This window comes from Rhinopithecus bieti, unplaced genomic scaffold, assembly GCF_001698545.2.
Source record: "Rhinopithecus bieti isolate Rb0 unplaced genomic scaffold, ASM169854v2 scaffold_39703, whole genome shotgun sequence".
NCBI lineage: Eukaryota > Metazoa > Chordata > Mammalia > Primates > Cercopithecidae > Rhinopithecus > Rhinopithecus bieti.
This window is the reverse complement of record NW_016816905.1, coordinates 1,016,481-1,038,875: the sequence shown is the minus strand read 5'-3', so window position 1 is coordinate 1,038,875 and position 22,395 is coordinate 1,016,481. Positions and strand designations below refer to the sequence as shown.

Here is a 22,395-nt window from a genome sequence, read left to right as displayed (position 1 = left end):
GAGATATGATTTGTGAAACTTCTTAGTTAGAAAAATCTCCAAAACATCATACAGACAGTGGCATGATGAAAGGAGAGATTTTGGAGGTTGAAAGTGGCAGTGTTAGGTAGGAGAGATTGGAGGTGGTGGAGGCAGGATACAAAGAGGTCAAGTGGGCAATAATTGCAGTAGTTGATTAGTAGGTGATAAGGGCTTCAGCACAGGACTGATGGCCTCAGTGAGCCTTCACCAAAATTATGCTTCTGGCACACAACAAACATTTATTTCTCATGTGTTATAGACCTGCTGGGATTCAGCTGGTTTGGCTCCTGCGTAAAGGTTGAAACAAAGTCTGTTCCACATGTCTCCTTGTCCTTAAACAAGAGGTTACCCAAGACCTCTTTTTCCTATGGAAACATGCAAACCTGTTTCAAGTCTTGTGTCCTATCAGTTAACATCCTATTGGTCAAAGCAAATCACATGGATGGCCAAACCCAAGTCAAGAGCTGTTGCACATTGCTTATCATGAAGCTGAAGCAAGACAGGGCTAAGCTTAGCATCAAAGGGGTGGGGAAGTATATTCCTCCCAGGAAACTAGGAATGGGGGAGGAAGTGAATATTTGCTGAACAGCAATATAATCTATAACCCTGTCTCTGTCTATAAAGTGAAAAAAACCACTTGCTAGATTGTGGAACTATGCATATGTTGAGTCCATCAGTATGGATTCCATTTCTAAAAGGCACCAAGAACACCATGAAATGATGGGGTTCAGCATGGCACAGACCTAAAGATAGTAGTATGAAATCTGACCCTGTTGTAGCTTCTCTTTTCTCCAGGTGTCGTAACAAGTGAGTGAGCATGTAAAGTGTCTGGGAATTCCTGAGAAGAAAATTACTAAGAAATTAAAACAGGATTGTAAGAGCTTAGCCCAAATCACTGTGCATGGCAAAGATAACCAGATGAATAAAAAGCTCCTCATTCACATTTTACACAGCTTTCCATTAACTGATATTTAGTATTCAGAGACATGACACAGTCTAGAGTTCAGAGAATAGTTTCAATCCCCAAGGGAAAATAGGAATGATTTTGAATATTTTGAAATAATGTGATTAAAACATAGGATCAAACAACCTGTTGCCTTTTAGATCCTTAACATTTTATTCCCAAATGATCTAGTGCTCACTGCATTCTACATTTCATACTCATAAAGATCATGTTCTATGGATTTTTTCCAATTGCTATCTCTATATTTTAACTATGTCAACATGATATGTAGGCAACCCTTCCTACTTGGAATAACAATATTTTATTGTTTCTTCCAAAAATTAACAATAAAATATTTTTCAGATTTCTATTTACTAGCTGGAAAACTTTGAAAAGCACAAGGCTTGTGACCAATTGTGCTGCAGGAGAATTGCTGGCGTTTGGTTCTCAGGAGTACTCTAGCCCTTCTCATTGTCACAGGCTCAATGACCTCATGGTCTTCATTCTGGCTCTGGGGGCAGGGAATCTGAAACTCATTTCTATCATGGTATAAGTGACCGATAAGAACTCCTGCTTGAAAAATGAAAGAGAAAATCTATAATGAGCACTGAAGATCAGGAATGGTAGGAAGGGATGCATTTTGGAGGGTGGGGACTGTCTCAGTGCCCATAACATCCCTTTAGGACAGCACCAGCATGTTCTACCTATAGAAATACACGCCTATACGAAATGGTTAGTGTGCCACACTGAGGCTATAAAGAGCACTTAATATGTGCTACTAAAGAAAAAAAGGAAAGAAAGGGGGCATGAGACAAGATATTCTAGATTTACACTACATCTCTTCTAAGGAGTGTGATCCTATTATTTTTAAATTTAAATTATTTTTAAAATTATAACTCAACACAAAAACAAAATTCACAGGGTGATGGAGATGTGAAGCATTGAGAGATGAAGTGTCAAACAATTATTATTAACACTTAGTATTCAATCTTATATCTGTTGAGTCCCACCTGAGGAGTTAGCCATGGACAGAGATTCTCCTAGATACCAGTAACCATGTTGTGTAGGTTAAACTGTTCATTGCTATCCATCTGACATTTAGTCCTAGATTAATAACAATTATTGGCAACAATAATGATGATGATGATAGCTATCATTTACACAAAACAATCTTAAGAGCTGTGATGGTTAATTTCATGTTTCAACTTGAAACATGAAGGAAGATAAAGGCTAAGGAAGACACGTATAGCTGGTAACACACTATTTCTGGGGCTTTCTGTGAGGGTGTTTGTGGAAGAGGCTACCATTTGAAAGAGTAGACCTAGTAAGATTGGCCTTCACAACTTGAGTAGATGTCATCCAATCTGTTGATGGCCCAAGTAGAACAAAATATAGAGGAAGAATGAATTTGCTCTCTTTGCTTGAGTTGGGACATTCATTTTCTCCTGACCTTGGACATTGGCATTTGCGCTTCTTTAACCTTCAGATTCAGAGCAGGACTTACACCATCAGCCCCCAGCATTCTCAAACCTTTGGGTTTGGACTAGGACTTCATCGGCTCCTCTGGTTCTCAGTCCTTCACGTTTGGATTGAAACTATACCCTCAGTTTTCCTCCAGTCTTTTTACTCTAATGTGCAGACAGCAGATTGTGAGATTTCTCAGCCTCCATAATTACATAAGGCAATCCTTCATAATAAATCTCTTTCTGTATGTTTATAATATATCCTATAGGTTCTGCCTCTATGTAGAACCCTCATACAAGAACAAATTACCATAGTTTTGATTTAATGTCTTCTAGTTTCTATCATTAATGAGAAAGATGAATTGTAGATGGTCTTCACCTTTTTAGGTCTCAATTCTATGCACTTATTTATTTAACAAATATTACTGAGCATCTACTCAGTGTAAGCCTTTGTTATGTAAACAGAATAGGTTCATTGCCAGATGCACACAGCAAGTCACTACGCTGAGACACTGGGTTGCAGCAGAAAAAGAGGTTTCATTGTAAGGTCATCAAATGAGGAGATGGCAGGGAACCTCAAATCCATCTCTCTGAGGAATTTAGTGTTAGGGTTTTTAAGGGTTTTGGAGTTGGCTGAAGAGTGATCATTGATAAGTTGAAGAGTGCAGGGTGAAGTCAAGAAACAGGGAGATGAATCAGCTGTATTATCATGCTGATCCCATTCATCTGTGGAGATCTGTGGAAGTTGCTGTGATTTGGGCCTGAAAAACATCTAAAGCAATCATTAAACAGAAGCCTTATGATTCCAATGTCAGAGTCCTATCTATAAGAAAACTGGGGATGCAAATGGTCAGAATCATTCCACGCAAGGAAATGATAAGTTCAAGATGGTGGTTATCTCTGGGGAGGGAAGGAAGGGACTTGACACTGGACAAAGGTAACAAAGGGGGATGGCAGTTCTGCAATGATTTTTACACATTGAGTTTTAGCCACAAGGAAGTGGGCCAAAGTACAGCCAGATTAACGCTTCATTATAACTACATTTCTGCCCAGAATCTGGCATGCAATTCTTGTCAATCCTGTGGTGATAGTTTCAGTCAGGTGCTGTGGAAAATGCCATACCAAAAGGAAAAATACACAATCTTTTCTCACCACAAAAATATAACATATGTATAAGTATGGATACATACACATCCTACTTACGTAGGTAAAATATATAACTTAATTATATTTCTTATTTATTTATATTAATATATACATAATTTAAATGCTATAAGACAAATGTATCAAAAATGCTAAGATATTCAAGAGAGAGAGACATTATTGGTTGGAGTGTGCAGGGGAGAAAGAAGAGGAACAAGGAGAAGGTTTCTTGTAAAGGGAGCTTTGGGGTGGGGCTGGAGGGATGGTAAGGCACTACAAAGTAAGGAAGTTGTCCAACAAAGAATATAGAAAAAGGAGACATTTTTGTCCAACGGTGGCAATTCCCACTTGGCTGCATTGCAGGTTATATGCATCAGGAATAGAGGGAGTAAAAGTCAGGGAGTTAAATTTGGAGCAGAGCATTGAAAATTTTGAATCTCCAGATAATGAGATTAAACTTTATTTGCAAGGTACTAGCAAGTCACAGAATCTCTTTAAGCAGTTGTTTGGCATGATGTGAGCTGCACTTTGGGAGAATTACTCTGGCATCATGGGTAGAATGATTTGGACAGGAAAGAGTGCAAGAGCAGCTTCAGGCTTCAGGTCACAGTAGTGTAATAGGCCAGGTCAAAAAAAAAAAAACCCGTGGGCCTGGCAGGGCGCGGTGGCTCATGCCTGTAATTCCAACACTTTGGGAGGCTGAGGTGGGCAGATCACTTGAGGTCGGGAGTTTGAGACCAACCTGGCCAACACGGAGAAAGCCTGTCTCTACTAAAAATACAAAATTAGCTGGGTGTGGTGGTGCATGCCTGTAATCCCATCTACTCCGGAGACTGAAGCAGGATAATTGCTTGAACCCAGTTGACAGAGGTTGTGGTGAGCCAACATCGTGCCATTGCACTCCAGCCTGGGCAACAAGAGCGGAACTCCATCTCAAAACAAAACAAAACAAACACCCAAAAAACAAAAAACATGGGCCTGACAAGGGGATAAATAATAAGGGATAGAAGTGAATAAATTTTTTTAGATGAAGAACTGATGAGGAGGTTGGGAGGCCACTGGGAGGATATCAGTTGTGGCTTATTTTTTGAATCCCCCCAAATTCCCGTAGACCAGGGTTTCTCAACCTCAGTACTATTGACATTTAGACTGGATAATTTTTAGTTGTAAAGGATTGTCCTGTGCATGTTTAACAGCATCCCTGGTCTTTGTCCACTAGATGCTAGTATTACCTCTCCTCCAGCGTGAAAGCCAAAACTACCACTGACATTGGTTAATTCCTTTGGGGGACAAAGTTATCCCCAGTGGATAATCACTGCCCTATATAGAGCCACTATGATATAAAATTCAAAAAAAAATCCATAGACAATATATATTCATATCTTCTATCTATCTATCTATCTATCTATCTATCTATCTATCTATCTAAATGTTAAGATATTTCCAAAGACTCCAAAATATGAGGGATTAGAAAAAAGCCCTGAGAGCCATCAGACTTGCACAGTATCAGCATCTTTGTAGAAGGAAGTAAAAGAAAGGCAATGTGAGTTGTGAGGATTCTGATACCAGAGTACTCCATATTTCTTATAGATATACACTGGAAAATGACTGAACTGGCTAAGAGTCTTGCAGACTCTGAGTCATGGATGAGAATAAGGGGACCATGTTCCATAGGATCTAATGGTGATGGAGTAATCTGGGCCCTCTAAGCCGTTGATGATAACAAGCCAACCTTCCCCTCCAAGAGAAACTGTTAGCATGAGCTTCATATTGAGAAGAACAGGGACAAAAAGAGCAGGAAAAAAATAAAAAAGAAAAAAAGAAAAGTCCAGATGAAAAGGAGTTAGGAATAGAAGAGACAGATTCCACAAAATGCAAGCCTATGCATATTTAAACTACTTTAAGGTAAGAAACAGAAGAGGGAGTCCTAGAGTCATGAATCTAGAAAAGTTATTTAGCCCATTCCTCCCTCCTAAAAGTACACAAAAACTCATTTACTTAAGCATGAGCAAAGGAAAAAGTATGCAGTCTCAGAAGAATGAGAAGCAGAATTAATTCCCTATGACCTGGGAGGCACAAAGAAGGACATGCCTGCAAAAACAGATGAAGACCGAAACCCGGTATTTCAAAATGAGCTAAAATAAACCAAGCTAATGGTAGAAGCTGTGACAGAAATCACAAATGGAATAACTCAGAAATGAGGTGATTAAGGAAGATTTAAAATAAGAGATTACGTAAGTTGAGAAAAAACTAGAAATAAATAAAATCATTTCACTAAAGAAGTTGAGCCAAGAGGAACACAAAAGCAAATAAACAGAATAATGCAATGAGAGAAATAGAACATGGAAAGGAAGAAAAAAAATTAAATCAAAATGATGTAAATAAAGTGTTAGAAAATAAAGCACCTGAAAGAAAATGATGGTTTAGAAATTTCAACATATGTCTAATATAGGGATTCCTAACCTAGGGCCCTTGGATGTCAGGATTTATGGGTAAAATTTAGGTGGCGCAATGAACTTGGTTAAGAAATATAGTATGTATATATTTTTACTGACCTCTGGCTGAAATTTAATGTTTTTCTTTAATTATCAACATATGCATTAAACCACAGTAGTATTGACAGTATCTATGATTTTATCATCAAAATAATCACAAAAGTCAAAACGCCAAATTACAGTTTGGAAAAATACTTCCAAATACCATTGATGCTCATCACTTTTTAAAATTTGTAGTTGTTAACTATATTTAGATCTTATGAATTAAGATCTATATCTCATTACTTAATAGTTAATAAAGAAGTTAATATATTACTGCAACATAATTTTAAATTATTTTGACAACTGTATTTCGATATAATTAGTTTCTTTGAAATGCTGTATGTTCTCCTTTATACATCTAAAAATATTATTCTGTGAAACACTCCATTGTTTTTGCCAGACTGCTGCTTCCATGATACAACAAATTTGGTAACTACTGTTACATAAAAGGCATCTCTGAAGAGAAATTATAATTTGAAAACTTTCTTTAAAAAAAAGCTATTAGAAATTATGTATTAAGGGGACTTGAAATTTGACCCATAATGGCCAACACCATCCTTTAAAGAAAATATCTTTAGTCTCTCCCACCAAAAGACAAGTACAAAGAAAATTATATTGTCATTAGAATTTTAACAGCCATACTTTTAGGGCTAAAAAGATTATAGTAATATATTTAAGATACTCACAGAAAGAAAATGTCAGCCAAGAATCTTATGTTCAGCCAAACTGACCTTTAAGTACAAAAAGCCTGTGGTCAACTGATGTCAACATGCAAAAACACAGAGAACATTGTTCTCATGTGCTCTTCTTAAGGAGTCTATCAAACCACAATGAAATAAGAATGGATGTAAGAGCAAGTGTTCACAATTTTTATGGCACTTAAAATAAGAGATTACATAAGTTGAGAAAAAACTAGAAATAAATAAAATCGTTTCACTAAAGTTGAGCCAAGAGGAACACAAACGCCAATAAACAGAATAATGCAATGAGAGAAATAGAACATGGAAAAGAAGAAAAAAAATCAAATCAAAATGATATAAATGAAGTGTTAAAAAATAAAGTACATGGGACATTTTTTATAAAGTATATGACATCCAAGTACATGAATCATTTCTGAAGTAATTTGTTTTCATTGTATTTTACAAAAGTATTGTTCCATAAAAGATTATTATAAAGTTTTTAAAAATCCCTGTACTAAAATATGAGCTTCAGACAACCAAATTTACTGAAAGCATGGGTAAGGAACATTAAATATCAATTTGCCTGTACAATCAAGACCAAAAATACACTATAAATGAGGCAGTCTAGTATGTAATGTCTACATGCTCTGACAATGTAGATAATGACTGTTTTAAACGAGGGAATGAGGAATAAGGATATTATATTAAAGTTGGCTTCTAGTTTTGCCCACTGAAAAGGCCTAGAAACAGTGATCAAGTTATTAATAATAAGCATACGTGTCATGCAGGTTGTAGTCTTTTTATTTTTTATTTTTTTTATTTTTTTGAGGCAGAGTCTCACTCTGTCGCTGGGGCTGGAGTGCAGTGGCCAGATCTCAGCTCACTGCAAGCTCCGCCTCCCGGGTTTACGCCATTCTCCTGCCTCAGCCTCCCGAGTAGCTGGGACTACAGGCGCCCGCCACTTCGCTCGGCTAGTTTTGTATTTTAGTAGAGACGGGGTTTCACCGTGTTAGCCAGGATGGTCTCGATCTCCTGACCTCGTGATCCGTCCGTCTCGGCCTCCCAAAGTGCTGGGATTACAGGCTTGAGCCACCGTGCCCGGCCACAGGTTGTAGTCTTTAAACGCTATTTCCTACTCCTTGGATGTGGATGGTTGCAAACTCAGGCAGAAATGTGTACGATGAGCCTACAGTGCACCAGAGAACAAGGAAGCAATCAAAGGTTGCTTGACTAAGCTTGTGTCAAAAAGAGTCAGCAGCTAAGTTGAAGAGGCTCACAGTGGCCAAAGATGGGATAATTACTCCAGAGAGTGTATTCTGATGAATTCGAACACATCAGATAAGATTAATTCCTTGAGTTCACAGATATATAAGCATACAAAACAAAATTATTGGTCAATTTTGAAGCTTGCTAGGAAACAAATTTATTATTTTTTAAACCAATAAATAAAGATAATCAAGCTATCCTGTCATTTTTATATGACCTGTATCTTAGAGCAGGGATCCTGAACGCCTAGGCCACAGAGTGTTACCAGTCCATGACTGGTTAGGAACCGGGTTGCACAGCAGGAAGTAAGTGGCAGGCAAGCAAGTGAAGCTTCATCTGTATGTAGAACCTCCCTCCATCTCTTGCATTACCACCAGAGCTCTGCCTCCTATTGGATCAGCTGCAGCATTAGATTCTCATGGGAGTGCAAACCTTATTGTTAACTATGCATGCAAGGAATCTAGGTGGTACACTCCATATGAGAATCTAATGCCTGATGATTTGTCACTGTCTCCAATCACCCCCCAGATAAGACCATTTCATTGCAGGAAAACAAGTTCAGGGCTCCCACTGATTCCACACTATGATGAGCTCTACAATTATTTCCTTATATATTACCATGTAATAATAGTAGAAATAAAGTACACAATAAATGCAATGTGCCTTAATCATCCCAAAGCCAACCCCACCTTCCCAGTCTGTGGAAAAATTCTTTCACAAAACCGGTCCCTGGTGCCAAAAAGTTGGGAATTGCTGTCTTAGAGTAGCCAGATAGTTGATAAAGTAAAACTTCTTTTTCCTGAAATACTCTAGATAACAAATATACTAAGAAAGCAATGAGATAATTAAAATATCACCATTTTATAACCTCTAGTATGTTGCTGAATCTGGCCAATGATCATCAGTGGCTGTTAACATCACAAAAAGTGTGACAATAAGATACTATGTGCTCTCCGGTGGAGGTATATAAGAATATCTATGAAGTATTCTTTCCAAATAGGCTGGTCAAATCTCTCTATATAACTACCATTTTACAAGAAATACAGGTTACAGAGGAGGATATTCAATCATACCAAGTGGATGCATTCAGTATAATACAGATTGAGGTAAACTCTGTCCAATAAATTGTCGTTTCTTCAACAATAACTAAAAGGACCAAAAAAGATGAGATTAAGAGAAACGTTGACTTTAAAAAGATATAAGGTATATATCAATGAATTACAGTGTAAGCATTATTTGCATCTCCTCCCAGAAAATATTTTTAAAATGAACAGAGAATGTGAAAACTGCTGACTAGATATGATATTAAGAGATCATTGTGTGTTTTGGGTACTTTATATAATGGTTTAGTTTGAAGAATCTTAGTCTTTTAGAGATATTGTATTCGTTGAGATTTCTCTGGAGTAACAGAGGTAAGAGGACATATATAGAGACAGCAAGAGATTTATTATAAGGTGTTGACTCACTCAGTAATTGAGGCTGAGCAGTCACATAGTGTTCCTTCTGCAAGCTGGAGATGCAGGAAACCTAGGGCTATAGTTCAAAGGACTGAGAACCAGAGAGCTGATGATCTAGATTCAGTCCAAGTTTAAAGGTCTGAGAACCAAGGGTACTGAGGGCAGGAGAAGATCTATGTCCCAGTTCAAACAGTCAGGCAGACAGCAAATTCACCCTTCCTCAATCCCTTAGGAGGTTGAATGATACCCAGCCACATGGGGAGGGAAATTTGCTTAACTCACTCTACAGATTCCAATGCTAATCTCCTCTGGAAACACTCTAACAGACACACCCAGAAATAATATTCAACCAACTTTCTGGACATCCCAAGGTCAGTCAAGTTGACCCGTAAAGTTAACCATTGCATACACTTAAGTATTTGCAAATAAATGATGTGCTCTCTGAGATTTTCTTCAAAATATTTCAGGGTGTTGGTGGCAAAACATGGAAGAAAAGAAAATGACTTGAGGTAATAATTGTTGAAGCTGGGCTATAGATACATGGAAGTTCATTTTACTATTTTCTCTTATTTTGTGTATTTTTGAAATGTTCCCTGACAGGAAGCTTAAAAAATGATATGATGGTACTGGTAGGCTCAGCTAAATTACTAGCTAGCATTTGATACTACAAACTTTATAATTATTTTATTCTGAGAAAATATTAAGGATATATAGTGTAGGTATGAGATGAAGAGGAAAGGGCTAATAATTATTCAAAGTTTTCCAGACTAGATTATTAGGGGAAAAGTGATTGAGAATAAAATGAACATGAAAGAAAACAAAATTTAGAAAAGGATCTATCTTGTGGGAGTGAGATGATTTGAGCTTTGGGTACATTAAATTTGAGAGCTATGGCCACCAGACAATGAGAAAAACACATCTGAAGTCCGTTGGAAAGGTCAGTGCTAGAAAGGTAGCTTGGAGACTTAACTATTCAGACAGCAGAAGCCTCTGGTGCCTATGACTCCACTGAGACAGAGATTGTAATATGCTATAGTTTGAACGTGTCCCCCTAAAAGCATATGTTAGAAACTTAATTCCCAATGCAATAGTGTTGAAAGATAAAGCCTAATGGGAGGTGTTTAGGTCATGAGGGCTCCACCCTCATGAATGGATTAATGCCAATTATAAGAGGGTTTGAGGCTGCAAATCCTATCTTTTGCTGTTTCTCATGCATGCTGTCTTGCCCTTCTGCTTTCCACTATGGGATGACAGAGCAAGAAGGTCCTCATCAGATGCAGAGTCCTTGACCTGGGACTTCCCAGCCTCTAGAACTGTAGAAAATAAATCTCTGTTTTTAAAAATAAATTACCTGGTCTCTGGTATTCTGTTAAAGCACAGAACAGACTAGGACACAACGAAAGTAAGGAAGGCTGGTAAGATCAGCAACTTTGGGAGTCACTATATACAGAGGGTGAAGAAGAGACAAGGAGGAAGACTTAGACACCAAAACCCAGGGAATAGATGAGATTTACAATGAAGGGTGTATCAAGAATGTCACAGTTATAGAAAGATTAAATAGAATACCAAAGGAGAGAACACCATTGGATTTAGCAATGAAGAAGTTACCAAGGATTTCTGAGAAAGCAACCGGGCAGTCGAAGGGGATGTTATACTGTAAGGAATTCCACTGGAGATCATGACATGAAAGTGATGAGGTAAACTCCCTCAAAAAGTTTACTAGGGACAGCAAAGGAGGTACAGGAAAGCAACAAAAATGCCAGCAAAACTAAGAATGGGGAAGACCAGAGCACATTTCATAGACAGTGGAGGAAGCCCTGTGTAGAATCTAACAATAGAATTCTCCCTTCTAACAACAGAAGGGAGAGAAAGTGATGAGGGTGATAGGGAGAAGACCTGAAATGAGAGATCTTTAAAATCTTCCCACTCTCATATGTCATTCTGTCCCTGAAAAAATTTTTGGCCACTTGCCCTGGGTGATTGAGGCATTTACCACTTCTAGGGCAAGAAGCATTGAAAGAGAGGCCCTGTGTTGTTTGGAGTGACTAGAATGGGTGGAAATGAATTAATGGGTGAAGTTACAGAAGACCCCAGTCCTCCTTGCTCAGACTGTCCCATTTTCAGAAGGGCTTTCCCTGTGATTGCTGCCATATATTATGAGTGTTTTTGTTGTTGTTGTTGTTGTTGTTGTTGTTTTTTGAGTCAGAGTCTCGCTCTGTGGCCCACGCTGGAGTGCAGTGGCCAGATCTCAGCTCACTGCAAGCTCCGCCTCCCGGGTTCACGCCGTTCTCCTGCCTCAGCCTCCCGAGTAGCTGGGACTACAGGCGCCCGCCACCTCGCCCGGCTAGTTTTTTTTTGTATTTTTTAGTAGAGACAGGGTTTCACCGTGTTAGCCAGGATGGTCTTGATCTCCTGACCTCGTGATCCGCCCGTCTCGGCCTCCCAAAGTGCTGGGATTACAGGCGTGAGCCACCACGCCCCGCCTATTATGAGTGTTAAATCAGCCTGAATGATGGTCTACGTATATGTGTTTATGAACCGTGGTCCTCTGGCAATTGACAGCATAGAAAAGACACTGTCTTAGCTTTTAAATAGGTTAGTTAGGTTCAGGAAAGAAGGCAGCAATTCTAAGAGCTCTTGAAAGACTCAAATTCATACACCATTGAGTCCGACTCCTGAGGAAAGAAACACGACTCTTCTTTGATGCTATGAGGTTCACAATTATTTATCTCTGAGATGTTAAGGGCTATCTAAACATATAATGTGCATTTCATATTCTTAGACGTTGTGTTTCAGGCACTGCTACTTTGAATATCCAACAATTTTAAATCAAGATTTTTTTTTTTTTGAGATGGAGTTTCACTCTTGTTGCCCAGGCTGGAGTGCAAAGGCACGATCTCGGCTCACCGCAACACCCACCTCCCGTGTTCAGGGGTTAAATCAAGATTTTAAAAGGCCTTGGGATAACTAGGGAGTATCACCCTTAAGCAAAAGGATCTTGAGACAAAAGGTAACAATCATCATCATCTCCCATTTGCATAAGCTTTTAATTTTTTCAAAACCTTTTTTGTATCTATTATTTCACTTGATCTTCACAAAAACCATATGAGGCTGTTCACTTTAAAGAAATGAACTCGAAAGCAGTGAACATTTAAAATGCTTCCGAAAAATACAGTAAAATCACAAAGACAATTCCCAGAGCATCTATACCATAGCTCTAACTTAAACTGTATTTACTGCAAATTGTATTGACTCAGAAGAGATGGTAACTCGTAAATATAGTTTCTCTGTCCTGAACCACATTCAAACTGCAGTTGTTATGAATACAAAAGAGCTTTCTGAGTACATAACTGTAGTTTTGCTGCATTAAAGCAAAAGGCTGGCATTTGGACTAGAAAACAGCCTGTAACTATGTCTGTTCTGCATGGCAGGCATCTCAGGGCCTGCCAGCAATAGGGATGGATTTACATATATTGACTCTATCCAACATATGAGTAACGATCAATTTTCTTGATCTATTCCATTCTGTCAATCTGTGCTTTTGCTAGCAAATGAGGAGACATTGCTGTCAGCCAGAAATAGAGTTTCCTAGGCTTATGTGAGCTTTTAAGATCTCTTTTCTACTTAATTAAAAGATACATACGGTGGTTGACAGAGAGCAGCAGGCTAGTCAAAGTAACAAAATTTGCCACGTATACATGAGTTCCTGGAAGAAAAATCATGAAAGATGGCTAAATAAATGTAAAGGCAGACTTTCATTTCTGAGGATAGTATATTGTGATGTCAATTTTATTAACAGAAAAATAAATACAAAGGGACAAATGCAATTTGTCTGTCAGGAGTAGCCAGTAAAGGCATCCTTTTTCAGGAGTCGGAAATTACTCTTCCAGGTAACGATATGCAATCTGATGGACAAAATGGAGAGAAAATGCTTTTCTTTTTGATCTCCCACATTAATGTGCCATGTCATATTAATTCATTTGCTTTGGGCTTAGGTAATCTCTGCCCCAAAACTGTATGGGGATTTTAATTAGGTTGATGGAATAATAGATACAAAGCAGGTGAGAAACCTTTCCACTAAAAAGTCTAGGAAAACCTTGACACATGTTGAGTTTCTCCTGGTTCCCTTCACCTCAAATGTGGCTGGTGATACCAGAGAATGCATCCGGCACCCAGGCACAATGTAAATCCCTTTCGGGGAGAGTTTTACAGTGGGTGAGTAACTGAATGTTTCTGCTGGGGTTGCAGTCGCGCAACATTCTAGTTTCTACTTCTTTGACTTTCAAGTGTTTTGCATACATGGAGATTCTGAATCTGTACAAGTAGAATGTGGTTATCTACACATTGATTGACTTTAATTAATTACTAGACTGGATTGAGTTTGGCTTCTGTTTGTTTCCTTAGACGCTCTCGAATGACAGTATCAAGTACCTCTGGAAGTGTCTCCAACCCACCAGGGGACTGATTTTAGGAACTGCATACATTAGGAAGGAAGAATGCTTGATGTTCTATGCTATAGCGATGTGAACCAGGCCATGGATTAGAAGCCAAAAATCTTGGTTCTTGGCCTGGCTCTTCTGTTGAGTTCTATAATCATGAGAAGATAATTTCCCTTTTGGACCTCAAAGTTCTATTTGTAGAATGGAGGTGTTTTAGTAGGTGCATGATTTTCCAACTGAATTTGCAGTGTCCTCAGCAACTATCACTGGGAGAAGGTGGATGGGATGCCAAAGATCCTTGCTTCTGTGACAACCTTAGCAGCTATTTGGGGTCATTTTGCACAGTGTGCTTCCAATAAGATTTTGTTCAAACCAAAACTAAAAATGTTTTAAAACTTGGCACTAAAGGATCTCCAATGTTTCCTACATTTTCAACAATCTGGGACCAACATTAGTTCGTATAAGTCTCTCATCCATTGGGTTTATAGTTAAAAATTATGTTTTCTAAATCCTAGGAATGTTTTCAGTTTTGGGTTTTGTTTTGTTTCTGTTTTGTTTTACTTTTAGTGATGGGGTCTTGCTGTATTGCCCAGTCTGGCTTTGAACTCCTGGGCTAAAGTCATCCTCCACCTCAGGCTCCCCCGTAGCTGAGACTACAAGCATGAGCCACTGTACCCAGATCCAGGAATAGATTTAAGCTTAGTCACCTCTTATTCTCAAATGGCTCTTCCTCATTTGTCATGTCTGACAATAACCTCCATTTGGCTAGCTCATAGATGTAGTGTCTGGCAGATAGGATGAATGCAATAAATAGGTATCAAGTGACTATCTGGTTCCTATAAGATTTATACTTCTAGATTTTAACTAAAGGAACTGATAAGAATGACTAAAAAGTGAAAGGTCAGGCATTTGGCCTAAGGGGTGCCTAAGAAAGACATAAAGATAAAATTAAGGTGTCTTATCCCTAAGATTCAAGAGGTTGACACGAATTCTACATTTATTCCCTAATCCATCTCATTTGGTTTGGAAATGAAAAGAGACATACGGTGCTCTTTGAAAAAGCTGCATCTCTTTTTTGATCTCCGCCTCCACTACCACCGCCTTGACACATGGTGCTAGATTCTGATGCTGAGCCTTTGCCCTCTGGAGACAGTGGAATAAAAAAGTTCAACTCAACCAAAACCACCAGGGACAGCACCAGTGGGAACTGAGATTGTCCCAGAAAGGAAATGGAAGCTCCGCTAGTTAGACATTTCTGATAAGGAATCTGTGACCATTGCGGATTGGAAGCAAAAATACATACTCCCTTACAGTAAGGATATTCTTCTTCCTATTGCGTCAGGTTTCTAAGGCTCACATTCAACCCCTAGTATTCATAACTAAATCTACTGGGACTGTTCTTTTTTAATCTATTCCTACTTCTTTTAAAACTAAGGAAATCAAGACCCATGATGGTATGGAACTCGTACAAGGACATGTATTTTGGTTGTGAACCTAAAAAATACGCTTGCCCTTATGAATGAATGCTCCTAGATGAAGAAGTGACTATATCTTTAGGTTTCTCTTCACAGAAGTAGAACAAGAGGTCTATGAGACAGTCAGTCACCCTATATTTATTGAGCATCTACTATGTGCCAGAGATGGTGATAGGCACTGAAGATACTGTCATACAGAAGACACACTTTCTACTTTCATGAAATTTACAATCTTGTAGGAAAGACTCTCAATAAAGTTCTTTTGAGTAAAAACTAAAAAGTAGTCCAAAGTATTGTGAGCATAGTATAAAACAGATAGGAAGGGAATCCAACCTTATTTGGGGGTCCAGGGAAGGCTTCCCTGAGGAAGCAATGGTTAAACTGAGAGTTGAGCAATAAGAAGAAGAGAGATAAGGTAGGGTTATTCTAAAATTGCATCATGAAAAATTATCTGGACATTTGCTAAAAATTACATATTTCCAGACTCCTTCTCTTGGAGTCTGATTAAGGAGATCAGGGCATGAGGTTCAGGAATCTGTATTTATAACACCCCCAAGTTGTTCTTGCAATCTGAGAAGTTTGGGAAATCCTGAATGAGGCGATGAACTGTTCCAGGTGAGAGATTATTCACCCCAAGGCATTGCATCAGGAGTAGAGAGGACCTGAGAAAAAACATTTTGACTAGAGCGTGGAGTGCGATGTCAGGTAACAGACAGAAAGGGTTTGCTAAAATTTGTTGTAAGACCTTGGAAATTGCACAGTAGCTGAGCAGACGCTTAAGTGATTACTGGGTCGTAGTAACGAGAGGACGTTGACAACTGCTCTACAGAAGGAACTGAACCTGTTAATTCCTCAGAGGTACTCCCAAGTAAATAGTTTGCTTTTACTTTCTTTTGACACTAAGGAGAAATGTAGGTAACTGCATAAGAAGTATAGTTGGTTGAGAAGTCTTAGGCCGACCCCATTTTCAAAAACGCTTCCTATAATGATGCAAAAAATTGTGCAGAAAATTACTTTTAGGTTTACATTTTAGCAAAATGTAAATAGTCATGGCAAGGAACTTTCCTTCAACCACAAATCTGCTTGTATTCTCTTGTGTTAAACATTGTGCTTGAACCTTCTCAGCTGTTTATGCAACTACATTTCAGAAGAGAATATGTGCCAAAAACATGAATGATTAGCTTTGCTTACCTTGTATTTCAGAGAAAGATGCACCGTATCTTTAGGTTTATAATCTCCAGCAATAGTTTGCTGAAACTGGCTCATACTGGCTCTTGAGAGCCGGTTGTTAGCATCTATTTGCAACTCCATGTTCAGTGATTTCACATTCGTAGCCTGAAATCAGCCATCATGGCAGCACTTACACTATGGAAATCAGCAATTTATCCCTGTGATTGCTGAGAGCCTGTTGTTAACATTTACCAGCACACCATGACTGACAGCTATTCACATTTTTTAAATGGTGGCTATTTATGCATGAGAATATTCACTGATTAGTCTCCTACAAATAAATACTTTTTTCTCACTGCTTTCCTTGTTATTAAAGAGGAAAGTCTTTCTCAGAATCTTCAACAGGCTTCCATTACTTCTTCTTGGTCAGACCTAGTCCCATGACCATTCAAGAGAGGCTGGGATAGTGAGTATCTAATCCGGCAAAGCTACCAAGTCAACTGGTAGCTTTGGTACCAGTTGGTACATTTGGTTCAATTGAATCCTGATTCAACTGTGAACTTGGACACAATAATAATCTTGAACAACACTCGAGCTATGTTAGTAAGGGAGAAAGGGACATCATCCTTGGTCAGGAAATGAACAGTATTTCCCATTTTAGTAATACAAGAAAGGGATGAATGTGGTCTCCAACACCCAGAAGACTGAACTGTAACAGAACTAAAATAAATTCTATTTTTGCTTGTTTTAACAGCTGTTGGCATTTTATGCCCAGCCTCTTACAGCAGTGGTTCTCCAAGTGTGGTCCTCACATTGGTAACATCAGCATCATCTGGGAACTTGTTAGTAATGCAGATTCTTGGGCCCCACCCCAGATCTCCTGAATCAGAAGCTGTGGTGGGAGGAAGTGATGGTGGAGGGGAACATGATAAAAGATGTGGTGCAGTCATCTGTGTTTTAACAGGTGCTGCAGATGATTGTGATGGACCCTGAAATTGGAGAACCTGTGTAAAGAGTGTCTAACTCTATCAGTGTGATAATGTGTAAAGTGAATTTCAGTGAATCAAAAGCACCTTATTGGTACTAGGTACAGAGTAGGCACTGTCATTCATTCATTCATTCATTCATTCATTCATTATGCATTTATTAAGCACTTGCTAGTGTTATCCTATGTCACACAATCCATTCCCAACTAACAGCCAGAATGTTTTAAAAATGTAATCAGATTGTGCAACTTGCTTGCTTAAAACCTCTCAGTGGCTTGTATGACAAGATGAAATATAAACTCTAAGTCACTCCATGGCCTGGCCTGGCCTGCCTGCCTCTCCAAATTCCTCTTCATTGCCTCTTGGTTCCTGAACCAGGCTAATCTTCCTTTTGTGAATGACTCTATATAGTCATTTTAGTTCCACCTTAAATGACACCTTTTCAGAGATCTCTGCATATCTTATCAAAGGTGCCTCAACTTGCCCCTGTTTATCTTTTTCACATTACTCACTGATTTTCTTCATAGCATATAAAACTATTGTATCTGTTCATTTGCTTATTGTCTGATTCTTCCCCTAGAAGATAAACTCCCTGTGGGTGTCCATTGCCTCTCAGTGTCTATGTGGGCCTTTGAATGCTGGAAGTCTCAATAAATATTTCTTGAATGAATTTCCAGGTACTGTCCTAGATGTTTCATAACTGAGATTTGAATTGCTAGAGAAAATTTACAGCAGGAGTCAGCGCTTTGGCAGAGGCACATCATGTCTCTTTCTTTTCTTTTTTTTTTTTTTTGGTTGTAAATTATAATTTATTTCGTTTGTAGAAACTTAAATTTACTTACAGGAAGCTCTTCAAAGGTTCATGAAACTCAGTTGTGAGATCAGTTGGCTTCAGGTTAAGAGTGGGCATTATGTTTATTTATTGACAGGGGATTACTAGGAACTTGAAAAACAATACAGAAATGTTTTTTATCTTGTACCACATCAGATAAGCAAGTAACTGACTCAGAAAATTTATGATAGCCTTACCGTTGTTTTCCCAGGGACTGTTCTGGAAATAGAAAGATGAAATCAGCCTCCAGTGCCATCTAGTGGTCAAGTTTAGTTCCTCGAAAAAAAATCCAATGCAGTCTAGCACTGATTTTTCACTTTTTTGGGAGGTATTAGGCTTGTGTATGTGTCTTTCCAATTTCAGATATCACTTTAGATATTTTAATAAATATTAGATTATTTTATAATCTAATTGACCAACTGATGCAAGTTGGTCAAATTTTGTCCATGTTAAACAAAATTAGAATCTCAAAAGTTTTTCATAAAATTTTCATCTCCTCTGGTCATAACATAATTTATAGGATCCACAGAAACTAATGGAAATAAGTACTCTGGTTGCATCTAAAATGGATCATGGCCTGTGCTTATCTCTTTATACACACTCAACAGCCCTTCACAATCTAATGATATTCCCTACATTAAAAAGAGGAAGAGTAATACTCATAGAATTGGCATTTGTTGAGACCCTAATATATGCCAGGTATTTTTAATACATTATTTTATTTAATTATGCAAACTTTTCAGAAGTAGTTTTCATCTGTGCCGATGAAGAAACTGAAGCTCAAAGGAGTTGTTAACCCAAAAACCCATATCTGGAGATTGCAATTGGAGCCCTTCTGGCTGGCTCCATATCTCTGCTCTTTTAATCATTTTCCAGAAGTTTAAAAGGAATTTGGATTTTTAACTCTTTTTAAAAATTTTTTTTCCCGCCACATCATGTCCCATCAGAAGAACAGCAGTTTGAGGGCAGGAACCACATCTAATGCCTGGCATGTAATATCTCAATAAGTATTTGTTGAATGAATTGAAGGAGGCAGGCTTGAAAAGGTTTCGGTTCTGCAGCCAGTCATTTGGTTACCATTCATATCAGTTATTTATTACTGCATGAGACTTAGTGGCTGAAAACAATAAATGATAAACATTTGTTATCTCAGAGTTTCTGTGGTTCAGGAATCCAGAAGCAGGTTACCTGGATCTCTCATGAATCTGAAGTCAAGATTTTGGCCAAGGCTATAGTCATCAAGGCTCAGCTGGGGCAAGATCCACTTCCAAGATCACTCATATGGCTGTTGGCAGTCCCCAGAAGATCTGCATCCAAGCTCATTTGCGTGGCTATTGGCAAGCTTCCTCTCCCTACCATGTGGGCTTCTCCACAGGGCTGCTTCACACACATGGCAGCTGGCTTTCCCCAGGATGAAGTGATCCAGGATGGAGTGAGAGAGAAGGCTCAAGATGAAAGCCACAGTCTTTTTATAACCTAATCTTAGCAAGTGATATCTCATCACCTCTATTGTATTCTCTTCAATAGAAGTTATCCATGAAATCTCCTCCTACTCGTGGGGAGGAGATTAAGTAAGAGCATGAATATTAAGAAATGAGAGTCCTTGGGCCATCTCCGAGACTGCCAACCACCATATTCGTGGCATATCTATTGCAGATTGAGCCTTGAGATCACTCTGTAATATTACAGATCATTTCCTTCCCACGCTACATGAGAATCTCTTGTAATCTAGCTGAGACAGGCTCTAATAGTGCCAGTGTTAGACAAATCCAAATCTTAACTCCTTCACTTTATAATTGTGACCCTGTTGCTTCATTTCTAATATATGAAGTAGGCATTATAATGGTATATGCTTCATAAGCCTTTCATGAAGATTAAATGAGAGTATCAGGAAAGTGCTTAGTATAGTGTCTGACATGAGGAAACTAAGCAATCACTTCTGGCTAAAACAGTCTAAATATACTAGTGACTTTATTTTGAACATTCCAAAATGCTTTCCTATGTGTCACTTCCTGTTTTGTTTTATTCTCATTGTAATTGTAGTAATGTGGTAGAAATTGATACAGTTATACATATTTTAAATATTACCATTTAAGGCACTTAAAATTGAATAACTTACCAGTAGATATTGAAGTCAGGGGCAAGGAATATTCTCACTACCTCATTTCTATATAATCAGTATTTATTGTTATGGAGTTATAAGAATCATGTAAGTAATGAAACCAAAAGTTGCCTTAGAATAGACAGAGTCACATTTTGAATGTCATAAAGGAAATGTCTATGAACTAATCATAATGTATACACCACATTCTAAACTGCACTGTTATGGTAGCTTAGGAAACCCACATCCTGGCTTCAGTTCCTAATGCTAAGAGTATGGTTTTCTGTTAAGTTAATGAAAATCACCTCACGAAGTTCAGATTCTATCTCTTAATTTGAGAATGGTCTACTAGAAAGCCTAGGAGACTTTCTTATGATGAATTCCAAATGATATTTTACCTACACCAACAATAATACTCTGTAATATAGACCTAAAACCACAGATACATCCCCATTTAATTTCTATTATTCTCCAAGTCCTCAACCCCTTATCTCCCTTTCTCTCTCAGAAACCCCAAATTCAGGCCAAACAATCATGAAGAAAAACATTGTTGACTATGTGTCATAATCACATCTGTCTTTGGAAGGGAAGGCTCTATTCCCCAGATATTAGATTGAGCCTTGAATCATTTTCACTTACAAAGCTGATCTACTCAGAAGAAAGGTCATTTTATTATTAAAGCTTAGTGTCTCTTTCTCCCCCATTTTCTGTTTACACAAAAAATAATAAACAACAGCTTCTCTGATCAAGCTGTAGCAAACTCGTGCTGCTGAACTCATCCCATTTAAATGACTGTAGCTTTCTTCTAAGTCCTCTGTTGTCTCACATATGCATGGGAGCTACCCAACTTTTAAGACTTTTGTTTATTGGTGTTTACAATGTGCTTTGGAGGGGTTAGGAGAAAAATGAAGAAGAGCAGGAGAGAGGGGTTGTTATAGATGAAGAAGTGGAGAAAACAATGTTTGATAGGTTTTCAACTCTAATTTACAAATAATTATTGGAAATATGTCTAAGAAAAAACAAAGTTCTAAACACCTTTGTGAGGTATCAAACAAGGTAGCTGGTGCCACTTCACTATTTCAAAGAGGGAAATATTTCACATTCAGGCTCCGTAAACGTTATGTTCTGTTCCCTGGCTAACAGGCTTGGTTCTTCTGGGAAGCCTCCAAAGGCAATAGGTCATCACTACCACTGATGTCCTTGTCCAAACCTAGAGACAAGCAAGAGAATCATGTCACCACTGACCTTTTGGGGGCTGACCTAATAGAACACTATGTTCTTCAGAGATGTTGAAGATTGAAGAGCATGTACACCAAAACACTCATACCACCATCATATAAAGTGTGTGGAATGAAATGGTGTCTGTGTGGGTGAGTGGGTGGGTGGATGAGGGCATGTGTGTGTTTAAACCTGTTGCATCCATATATAAATGGAGATGCGTAGATAAGCACATGTATATATCAACCTAATTATTTCCATATAATCACCAATCTTTAAGCAATGCTCCATGGTCAGACCACATTCGGTGTACTGTATACAGCCCTGGGTCACAGGGTCCTGAACAAGTTAAGATATATCCAGAGAATGAATCTGGGCTAGGGAAAGGTCAGAAACCACTAGCAACAATAATTAGAGGAAGAAAGTGGGTATGACTACCCTGGAGAAGTGAAGACATAGTAAGAGCAGGGTCACTTTTAAATACCAGAACACTGTCATCTGGTGAGAGGAAATACCAGCTATGTGTCTGTCCAAGGGCAGAGCAAGGACAAACTGGCAGAAGCAATGAATAGGAAGGTTGGTCTTCAGTACATGATGGGCTAACAACTTGAGAATGCAGCAAAGCAATCAGATCAGTCAACTCAGCTGTCCTACCAGTGTCCAG

At 38.5% G+C, this 22,395-nt stretch overlaps 1 long non-coding RNA gene across 2 annotated transcripts in view; it reads right to left on the bottom strand.

Annotated features, from left to right (window-relative positions):
- The window catches only part of LOC108517517 (uncharacterized), a 116,683-nt gene extending 96,049 nt beyond the window's left edge, over positions 1-20,634 (bottom strand). Inside the window, exons 1-2 of one of the 2 annotated variants that reach the window (XR_001882130.1) lie at positions 20,532-20,634; positions 13,154-13,216 (exon numbers count right to left, since the gene is read on the bottom strand). This is a non-coding gene — a long non-coding RNA (uncharacterized LOC108517517). The remainder of the gene's footprint in view (positions 1-13,153; positions 13,217-20,531) is intronic. The other variant, XR_001882129.1, reaches the window with a different exon arrangement.
- Between the last annotated feature and the right edge of the window lie 1,761 nt (positions 20,635-22,395).